This window comes from Canis lupus, chromosome 14, assembly GCF_011100685.1.
Source record: "Canis lupus familiaris isolate Mischka breed German Shepherd chromosome 14, alternate assembly UU_Cfam_GSD_1.0, whole genome shotgun sequence".
NCBI classification, from domain to species: Eukaryota; Metazoa; Chordata; class Mammalia; order Carnivora; family Canidae; genus Canis; species Canis lupus.
The window spans coordinates 11,669,779-11,681,586 of record NC_049235.1 but is presented as its reverse complement, the minus strand read 5'-3'; positions in this window follow the sequence as shown (position 1 = coordinate 11,681,586).

Genomic DNA, 11,808 nt, shown 5'->3' with positions numbered 1-11,808 from the left:
TTCTGTTCCCCACCTGAGCTCACTGAGTGCAAAACTAGGTCCTGATGTGGCTTCTCATGGGAGGTGCAGAGACTGAGGCAAATGGAACTGTTCTTAACTCATTGCAAAGCCATCTATTCCAATATGGTGCTTCTCTTACCCACTATGAGTCCTTCTTTCACAGACCTTGGCAATTTAAACATCGTAAAAGGCTTCAGGATAGTAGTCACGTTTGCCTAGGCTGACATTGTTCTAAATCCAGAAATTGATGTCATGCTAATAAAAATGTAGTTTGTGTCTTTTGCAACAAAAATCATCACTAAAAATATATTTAATAAACACTTAAGGGACCCAGAAGTGCCATTGAGAAGGGGTTCTACCAAAAATATTTGATATTTTGGTTCCCACATGTAAGTTTTTAAGCAGTGGTTTAGAGTCAGTTTGAATCTAATTTGAATCATGCTTTCATTATTCAACTGGATGTGCAACTCTAGCTAAGTTATTTATATTTCCCATTTTCTCATCTGAAATTTGGTAATACAGTTCTCAGCTCAGTGGATTCTCAAAAGTAAATGGAATAGCACATCCCATGCATACTTTGGCTCTTATACATGTTGCTAATCTTCAACTATCTTCCCTTAATCATCAAAGTAACAGAAACACTTAGAATAAAACAAAGTCTTGGCCAATTTCCTCCTTCTTCTTCTTCTTCTTCTTTTTTTTTGAAGTTTTTTTTTATTTCTTCATGAGAGACCCAGAGAGAGACAGAGACCCAGGCAGAGGGAGAAGCAGGCTACATGCAGGGAGCCCAATGCGGAACTTGACCCCAGGACCCTGGAATTACAACCTGAGCCAAAGGCAGATGCTCAACCACTAAGCCAGCCAGGCGTCCCCAATTTCCTCTTTCTGATGTTATGTTTTCTTTTTTTTAAAGATTTTATTTATTTAGTCATGAGAGACACACAGAGAGAGAGAGAAAGAGAGGCAGGCTCCATGCAGGGATCCCGACGCGGGACTTGATTCTGGGACTCCAGGGTCACACCCTGGGCCAAAGGCAGGTGCTAAACTGTTGAGCCATCCAGGGATCCCCATTATGTTCTATTTATAAACCACTTATGCGTTGTTGAGAGGCATGTTCTACCCCTGGAGAAAATTTACTTAGAAGGTAAACCCTAGATACATATAATGCTATAATAGAAGGCATCTTTTCTCTTTTCTAGGAAACCTTTCAATCCAAGTGTGCTGTTTTTAGCTCTGGGTCCAGCTTGTCAGACTATTGGACATGGTTAAGGTCTAATTTCTAAATGTGAAATACAAGTGAAAACAAAAAACTTTTATAATACTATGAATGAGAGGTATCATTGCATAAACTTTTACAAATTTTATTTTTTATATCAAAGATGATATAATCACATAGAAAACTTAGAAAATAGAAAAATAAGGAAAGTCACAAATAATCACTCTTGACATATTGGTCTATTGGTAACTTTTGGTGTATTTCTAGCCTTCTAAAGAGTTTTTTTTTTACATGATTATAATAAAAATTCATGCATAATTTTGTGTCCTGTGTTTTTCACTTAACCATGCTATAAGCAGACTTCGTACTATTTCATAATCTTCATAAATGTCATTTGAATGTCATCTTTAAAGCCACATAAGAATCTATCGACTGGATGGAGCAAAATTTCATCAACAATTTTCCATAAGTTTGTTTGTTTGTTTATTTATTTATTTATTTATTTATTTGAAAGAGGAGGCAAGGGGCAGAGGGAGAAGGAGAGGGTGAATCCCAAGCACATTCCCTGCTGACCAGGGAGCCTGATGTGGTTCTCCATCTCATGACTCAAGACCATTACCTGAGCCAAAATCAAGAGTAGGAAGCTTAGGACTGAGCCACCCAGGTGCCCCCCATAAATTTTAATTTTTAAATGTCAAGCTTTTACCGTTTAGTCACTTCATCAGAGAATACTTTCCAGATCACCCTCCTAATTCATTCATTCACCTAATAATCAGTTTTTACATTCATCAATTTATTAAGCATTACTTCTTATCAGGCACTGTTGAAATGTATGCTTGAACAAAACAGAGGTTTGTCTTCCCAGAATTTACATTTTAGCTGGAAGAGACAGATATTAAATATACAAATAAGCAATTTATATCAAATATTAGCTCTTTTTATCTTTCGGCCTGTAGTATTTATTATCATCTGACATGGTGTATATTACATATTTGTTTATTTCTGTCTTCCCTTACTAGAATGTAAACTAGAAAAATGAGGACTTCATTATGTTCAGTATTTGCTAGAATACTACTTGCTATAGTGCCTAGCACATAGTATGTGTCCTAAGTATTTTGAATGAATGAGTCATTCAATGGTTCAGTAACTTGAATCAATGGCAGCTACATTATTTATGATAAGGGTTGTTTTTTTTTTAAATTCTACACATTAATAGTAAGATATTGCCAAACCATACTCAAATACTCAAGCATTAGTGTTCTATTCTAATCCTAGAACAATAGCTCTTGAAATCTGTAGTTTAACTCCTCTGTTGAAGAACTCAGGCCTAAAGAGAATGAATCACTTGGCAAAGTCAAAGAGCCAGTTTGTAAAAGAACCCAATCTGGTGGTGGGGGATGGGTGAAGCAGGTAATGAGCATTAAAGACTACATTTATCATGATGAGCACTAATTGTTGAATCACTATATTGTACCCCTGAAACTAATACAACACTGTATTTTAACTATAGTGGAATTAAAATAAAAAGCTTAAAAAAAAAAAATACTCCTCTCACTCCCCCCACCCACCTCCCCACCCCCCTGGCAAAAGGAAAAGTTTTCTTTCCTTTTTGGAAAGGAAAGAGTTTGGAGTTGCTGAATTTTCTTTCCACCCTAACTGGTTGTAATAGAATCCAAATATATTCTTTCAGCTTTTGACCATGAATGTAATGCATTTTTAAAATTTAATTTGGCCTACTATTTCTAATCATGTTCAATCAAACTCCAGATATTCCAGTCGTAGATTCTCTGTTTAATTTGGCTCACTTCTGCTGGAAAGGATATCTACTTCCTGAGCTGCTTAATGACCATAGCTTCTTTAGATTGTCCTAACTTCCCTTTATGGAAACAGCAAGGTACTTATCCTCTCTAATCTGCAATATTCTATTTTATAAAAGGGAGATAATAATGGTTTCTTTTGTCCTTTTATCCTGACTTAATGAAATCAAGTAGGTAAAATACTTAGCATAAAACCTGGCATATAAAAAACCCCTAACAAATGTTAACTATTATTATCAAGTACTTTCAATATGGGTCTTCATAAAAGCTGTGACAGGCAATATTATCTCTATTTTGAAGAAAAAGTTACGTATGATTCAGAGTATTGAAATGACTACTTAATATTGCAAAGAAGTATCCAGGCCTTGAGCCCTTTTTTGGGAAACTTGTTTTTCTTTTTAAGATATTTTATTTATTCATTTGAGAGAGACAGAGAGAGAGAGAGGGCACAAAAAGGGGGGAGCGCCAGAAGAGGGAGAAGCAGACTCCCCACTGAGCAGGGTGCCCAATGCAGATGCAGGGCTCAATCCCAGAACCCAGGACCCCAGGATCATGACCTGAGTGAAAGGCAGATGCTTAACCAACTGAGCCACCAGGTGCCCCTTTTTGGGGCATTTAAGAAACTTAAATTAGTTATCTTTTCATCAGATCTCAGCAGAATACAGGAGATTTATTTGTACCAAATTTCTTTATACTAATCTATAGATATATAATCTACAAATATACTGATTCTGGTATCAGGTATTCAGTGCTTTTTTTGACCCCATGTAAGAAAAATGGTTAAATTAATCTACTAGCAATGTACCCTTAGCTTGCATACTCTAAATATCATTTACATATAAAAGAAACCAAGTTCTCTTAAGTAAATGTCCGATTTTAGGTCTAAGAAGGAAATGTACGCAATAATCAGAAATATCTTGTTATACCATTAAGCAGGGATGCTATCAAACATCACTAGAATTGTATCAAAAATACTCACTAGTCAACTTAGAGTCTTCTGCTGCCAAATGTGGGAAAATTCAAGAGTCATTAAAGAAGTGCAATCCATGAAGTCAAAATGATATTAAAGAAAAACCTTCATTGATCACCTTTGAAGAATATTAAGGAACCAACTTATTACTTTGAAAACTGTTAAATACAAGGGAAAAACCAACCATTTATTATCCATATCGTATATGAACTCTATACACCTCAGGGTAACCAAATAGTGGAGTAAGGAAATATTCAAGGGAATAAATGAAGAAAGTATGAGACTATTGGAATATAACTATTTTGCAATTCCTAATGAATTAATGAATAAGGCACAGATCATCACGGCTGCTAACATCATGATAAAAGATGAAGCCAGACATTACATACCACCTAACCAAAGTATGTAACACTAGCTAAGGATAAATCCTTCTAGAAATCAGCAGAAATCTGATCAGGTATCTTCAAATTCACAGGAAACATTAGGAACAAAGGAAAATGCAGAACAAGATGACAGGGATATAATAATCAAAATTCAGCTTTTAAGGAGCTTTATAGGACAAATAATCAGTTTTATCAACAAATAAATTGCAAAAAAATAAATAAAGGAGAATGAACCCACCTGTATATCAACATAGGGCTTGTTAAGTGAATTATAGCAGATCTAGACAATGGGATAAGATTCAGCTCTAAAAGGGAATGAGGAAGTTCTCTGTATGCTGTCAAAGGATCTCTAAAATACAACTGTCTTGTTTGGGTTTCATTTTCACTTCTATCTAATCATATTGGAGGCAACTCATGACCTTATACATTAGAAATGTATTTCCAAAAAGAAAAAGAAAAAAAGAAATGTATTTCCATCATGTTTTAGATACACTTTCTGGGTATAGCTAAACTAATCTAAAATTTCTTAAGATCTAGTGGTTATGGGACTCTGAAAGGATCCAAATACAAAAGCCAAAATTGACCAACTAACCAACATAAGCCATTATTAAGTCATGTACCTCAAATATAAAGTAATATATAGGTTCTATTCAATATTTTTTAGAAATTTGCTTATTCTAAATCTTGGGCAGCAGCTCTATTATTAGAATTTAAAATGATAGAATAAAATTCAATAATGGGAAAAATAAATGTATCAAAGTGAATCTTAATATTGTGCTTTGTGTTTCTACTAGAGAACTAAATGTATAAACTTACTGCTTCCTCTGTCTTTAATGCTAATTTTAAGAACTTGGAAAATTTTTAATATTGCTGAACATTTGTTTATGAACTTGACACTTTGTTATTCTCTGCAGATCCAGGAACCATCAATTTTTCACTTCAATGAAATTCACTTCAAATCCCTTTTGTTATGGAAACTTAGAACAGAGTACATACTCCATTCTTTGTATTTGGAAAATAAAAATCTTAGGTCACCATTGAGACTGCTTATTGCATTCTGTTCTAATAAGATACTAAGAGAAGTAATTTTCTGCAATCAAATTTATTGCTACACCCAAAATAACACAATTCCTTTGTCGAGGAAAAAATAAACAATAAATATTATTTTTCTACCATATTGTCTATTGTACTGTTTATACATCTAAGTGTACAAGGATGCTATACTCTTTCACCTAGGAGCACTTATTGATTTTAAATTAATTTGTTTGTATTTTTAGAATCTATATTTCCCTCTGGGCATATGAAATCTGTCCTTACTCTCTTTAAAAAATATTAATTTATTTTGCCCTTTGGAGGTAGACAGTGCAAGATTCTCTTCCACAAAGAACACAGGGACTAAATATTGTCAAACTCACTACCTGATCATCTCAAGATGGTGCATGACATTCTAGCTATTGCCTCTGAATTCCAGGCAGCACAATGGAAGAAAGTCCAAATAAAGCAAACACAATAAATCTCTGTTAGTTTATATTCCCAGAAACTGTCTGGGGAAATAATGCATTAGTTTATATCCTTTGGTAGAATTTGATCACTCAACTCCATTTAGCTGCAAGGAAGACTGGCAAATGTGGTCTTTATTATTCCTGACAGCCATTTGGCTAGACCATTAAAAAATGGAACAGGAGATTGGGAAATAATGAATAATCTATGCAACTACTACATCCTGCACAGTGGACACTTTTTTCATTTAATTTTTTCCTTTTGCTACTCACTAAAATTTCCTGAAAAGTAGGGACATCTTATTCACCATTGTATCTCTAGACCAAACTCAGACCAGGCACACAGGAAGTACCTGAAAAATGTTTGTTAAAACAATAAATAATAACTTGCTAGCCAGAGACGCATATTAAAATCATTTGGGGAGCCAACCCAAAACAAGCATTCTTGGGCCTTCTAGCTACTGTGGTGTCAAAAGTCTTGAACTTACATGCATATTCTGAAAAAGGTCCCCAATCAACTCTCATGTGTATTCCCAGTGAGAAAAACATTAAGCTAAATAATAAGAGAAGAAAAAGTAATGTAATCTTTTAAAAAACATTAATTGGAGTTCTGCTTCACAACCTAAGTGGTACTGACCGCAAACAGATTGTTCTTAAGAATTGTGAAAGCCATAATGTGGGAATGCTTTCCTCTCTCTACTTCTCCCTTCTTTCTTCTTTTCTTTCTCCTTTCCTTCCTTCCTTCCTTCCATCCTTCCTTCCTTCCTTCCTTCCTTCCTTCCTTCCTGTTAAATTGCATTTCTGTCCAGTATTTTACTTCTTTTCATTTTAATTTCCCAAATTAAACATGATTACTATTTTTATTATATATAGACACTTTAGCTTTACTTACACATTTACCTTTGATTCCCTCATTTTACATTTTTATATATCAAATTTCTGTCTAGGATCACTTTCCTTTTTACTGAGGGTCATCTTTTATAGTTCCATTAGTGAAAGTCTACTGGGGGAGAACTCTCTATGTTTTTAATTTGATAATTTCTTAATTTTACCCTTAATTTAGAAAGTTAGTCTCAGTGGGTATAAATGTATAGATTGATGGTTATTTTCCCTTAGCATTTTGTAGATCCTTATCATAGTTTCCTAGGTTTTTGGTGATAAAACTGCTTTCTTTCTTTCTTTCTTTTTTTTTTTTTTTTGATAAAACTGCTTTCTATCTAATTGCCTTCCTTTGTAAGTAATCTGGCCCATTTTACAAGTCTAATTTTGGAGTTTTGTAGTTTTGGTTTAGGGTCTAAATGTTTTTTTTTCTGCTTATCCTGCTTATCATTTGATAGTCTTTTGCTTAATCATTTTTATTATTCCATATTGCTACTTTTTAGCCTTTTATACATAGATATTTAATATTTTATATTTGATATTTATAATTCTTGAACATTAGGAGATTGTATATTTAATGTTTCTTATTCTTGCTAACCTTAATAATAATACCATATTTGTTTGTGTGTTTAGCAATTTTTCATAATGAATTCATATTTTCTTGATTTTAATCTGTGAGAATTCTAAGTGTCAAAAATTTGGGCTGCTTTCTTATACAGAGGATTTTTAAAAAATTGTACAACTTAATTGAGATATAATTCACATATTATATAATTCATCAAAGTATTCATTTCAGTGGTTTTTACTATATTCACAGAGTTGTGCATTCATTACCCCATTAAATTTTAGAATATTTTTATCACTCCCCCCAAAACTACAAACCCTTTAGCAGTCACTCTTCATTATTCCCCAATTCCCCCATCTAATCCTAGGGAATCACTCATCTACATACATGACATGCCTGAAAGTGACAGGTGGAAGAAGTCAGCCCCAGAGTTAATGCTCTGTTCTAGAAAAGTCTTCACCATTAAACGAGTCATAAGAGTTTTTCAAATGCTCTCAGCTTGATTCTTATAAGATAAAATTTTACTTCACAAGAGGATTAAGAATGACATTTCCTCCTGTTTGTATTCTCTCATTTTCTCATATAAAGAAATAAATAAAATCTTTAAGAAAAAAAATAACATTTCCTTTGTGGAGCCTATATCCTCCAAGAAAAAATAGTCTGAGATGCTGATGAGAGTCAATATCAGGGGCTATTTTCCAGTTGCTCCAGAAATACAGCAAAGATGTTCTTTATTAGCAATAGTACAAGGTTAAATCTTGTATTCCTTAGCCAAGACCAAGCATCCCCTTTTCAATCTATCACCTCTTTTCATAGACTTCCAAAGTTTAACCTATAGTTATTTACTTGGCTTTCAACTTATTCAAAACTGACTTTCTCCAAAACTTTGTCACCATCGAGGTTGATTGTCAAAATCCAGGAAGAGGTAAGGGAGAGGAGAAAACAAATTGTACATGAGTAATCACTAGTGACTAGGTCAGGGTGAACTAAATTGTCCTGACTGTGTAGATTGTTTCTGTTGCCTAGTTTAATAATTAATCACAAGTAAATAATAAGATTTCCACACTGAAATCAAATGTTGCTTTTGAACTTCCCTATTCTTTCTGTTCATTGGTCCTTGAACCATATATTATTAACAGACACTGGCACCGCTCACACAGGTCCCCCTAGGTCCCTTATATAATCTGTTGTGTATCTTGTTCCCAGAGTTAGTGTGCCATTCACTGTGGTTTTGCTTCCCGCAGCCCTTACCTGGATCCCTTGAGTGAGCAAGCTTATGCTGCCCTCCTCAGGACCTTATTGAAATTGCATCATTTCTTGGCTACATCTCCTTCTGCTTCTTTTATTCTCCTTAAGCGTTTTTTTCCTGAGAAAACTTCCTTAATAAATCACTACACATGAAACTTTATCTTAAGTTAGCTGCTAGGGAACCTCACCCAAAATTCTTTTGTTCTCCAAATATTTAGAGACAAGCATAAAGAAGGAAGCTTACCTTTTATGTGGATATAATATCACAGCAAGTTAAAACACTAATTGGAGAACACATTAGAACATGTGACAAAGTGCTAGTTGTTCTATATAAAGAACTCTTAAACAGATCAATTCAAAACAATGCAAACCGGGACGCCTGGGTGGCTCAGCGGTTGAGCGCCTGCCTTCCCCCCGGGGGTGTTATCCTGGAGTTATGTGATCGAGTCCCACATCGTGCTCCCTGTATGGAGCCTGCTTCTCTCTCGGCCTATGTCTTTGCCTCTCCTTCTCTGCGTCTCTCATGAATAAATAAATAATCTTAAAAAAAAAAAAGATGTAAATCTCACATGGGAAAAGGACATAGAAAATCACAGCAAAGAAACTATGAAATGGCCCAATTTCTTAAATAAAAGAAATTGTGATTAAAATGACAATGAGATGCCATTTTTACATCACCTAGGTTGGCAAAGTCTTTATAAAGTATAACAATACAATGTTAGTTTGGATATGGGGAAATCAGGCTTCTCAATTCTTGGAGAGAGTGTTAACTGATATAATCTCTTTAAGAGTCAACATGGCATATTTCACTTAAACGTGGACAAGGCTTACCTTTTCAACCCCCATTGCTATCTTTCTCATTCTTCTTTCAGGTTTTATAATAGCATTTGCTATAGTCTCAATATTTGTGTCCTCTCAAAATTCATAAGTTGAAATCCCAAGGTAGTGGTATTAGGAAGTGGAGTCCTTGGGAGGTGCTTAGGGCATGAGGGTGGAGTCTTCATGGATGGGATTACTGCCCTTATGAAAAAGCCCACACAGAGCTTATTAGCCTTCTTCCACTATGTAAGGATACAAAGAGAAGTCTGCAACCCGGAAGAGAGCCAACACCTAACTATACTGGCACCTCGACCTTAGACTTCCTAGCCTTGACAACCGTAAGAAATAAATTTCTGTTGTATATAAGTGACTTAGTCTGTGCTATTTTGTTATAGCAATCCAAATGGATTAAAACAGCATTTATCATTCTGAAATCATTTGCTTGTTTACTTGCTTATTGTCTCCTCACACTAAAGCTCTACAAGAGCAGAGACTGGCCTAAGTGGTGTCCTCCATGCCTGTGCTTAACTTGTAATAAATGCTCCATTTAAGATAGTTGAATCAGGGTGCCTGACTGGCTCAGTTGGTGGAGTGTGTGACTCTTAATCTCAGGGTTGAAAGTTCAAACTCCACAATGGATGTGGAGATTAAAAATAAAATCTTTTAAAAAATAAAATAATTACTTAATTTATTAAGTATTACTTAATTTATTGATTCAACTAAGTAATCAGCACCTATGGTATAGCTGGAGATGCCCCAGTGAATCTAGAACATCTCAATATTCTTCTGTAGTATCTAAAATTCTCACTTAGGCAAATAATTAAGACACTAGGGAGCTTATTAAACTAAAAAAATCTAAATAGAAGTAAATTGACTAAGGAATCGGAGCAATAGAGAAGTTGTAACTGAGGTTGTGAGCCAGGTAAGATCAGAATCATGAGGTAATCTTAATTAATTGCAAGCAAGTAGATGGCAGACCTTGGCAGTAGTGTCAGAAGCTTTACTTGGGTTGCAGAGCTTATAGCCAAGAGATGTTTTAAGATAAAGTACAAAGGAGAAACCAGAATTAAAACCAAAGCAGGCAGAGTACTACAGTGTTCACACTGTAGCAGAGAGGTGTTCTAAGCAGAGAGGTGAAAACCAGGGCACAGGAGAATATCCTTCAGGCATCAGAACAAAGCAAGCGATGAAAAGCTGTGGGGTACAGCCAGAGCCTATGGAGGGCAGCCCATGAGTGCAGGCATAGAAGAGTTAAGGGGAATATATGACATTATTTCTAGATGAAGAGAGAGGCATTAGAGGTGCCAGCAAATTTAGGCAGATTATGACAAAAATAATGGAGACCCTCCTTTTTGCCACAGGTAGGAATATGGAAAGGGGCTGGGCTGAGGTGTGGAACAATTCTGTCACTTCGTACACTATCTTATATTTGACTACAGACACCAGTGCTGCAAGACTGAACCTCCAGCCATGACTCTTTGGGCTGTTTCTGGAGTTCTCTCCCTGAAAATTTAAAATTTGAGTCTAAATCTTTGAAGATAGTCAGAAACTTTTCGCATGTCACCCTTTTTTAATGAAACAAATCTCATGAACTGAAGAAGGCACCTGGGCCACACAGGAACTGGTTTATTTTCCTCATCTGAACTGCTGACGTAAGGCCCTCCAGGACTTTGGCAATGTAGAATATTGGTTCTGAAATCTGAATCTAAGGGATTCAACTGAAACTTGCCTGTCTGAAGTAAAAAATAAAGTTGAGTAGCATGTATAAAACAGACAAAACTTGTGCCTACCTCTGAGGGTTATTATTGGGAATAAATGTGTTAATATGTGTACAGTGTCTAGAGAGAGAAGGGAAGAAGGGAAAGGGAGGGAAGGAAAGGAAGAAAATTAAAATGTTAGTGACTATTCAACTCTCTTCTTAGATTTGGGACTGAAGCTAGACTCAAGCCAGTGCCGTTTGTCCTCTGTTATCTAGTGTGCTTTATATGACAAAGATGTAGGCTCAGTGCTGATGGGCACAGACTTCACCCTCTCTACATTGTACTTTTCTGAGAAAGTTATATGACAAGGCTGTATTTTATCACTGTTGGCAAAGTTAGAAGGTAATATACATTAACCAGGAAATAAAAGACCCCCATAAATAGTTCAAATATACTTCTAATTTAGATTAAGTATTAGTCTTTTAGTTTAAAGGATTTCTTATTCTAACTTCTCAGGTCCCATAATGTGGAAAGTTAGTAACTATGAACACAGCATTTCCACTTACCTGTTCAAAACTGAGTAAATGAAGTCAAAACATAAAACATAATTTGCTATCCTTCATACAATGTATCATTCAGAGTGAATGAACAAAAAACAATAGTTGTGCAAAAAAATTAATAGAAAGGGTAAAGTTGTCTAAACCCAAAGCAG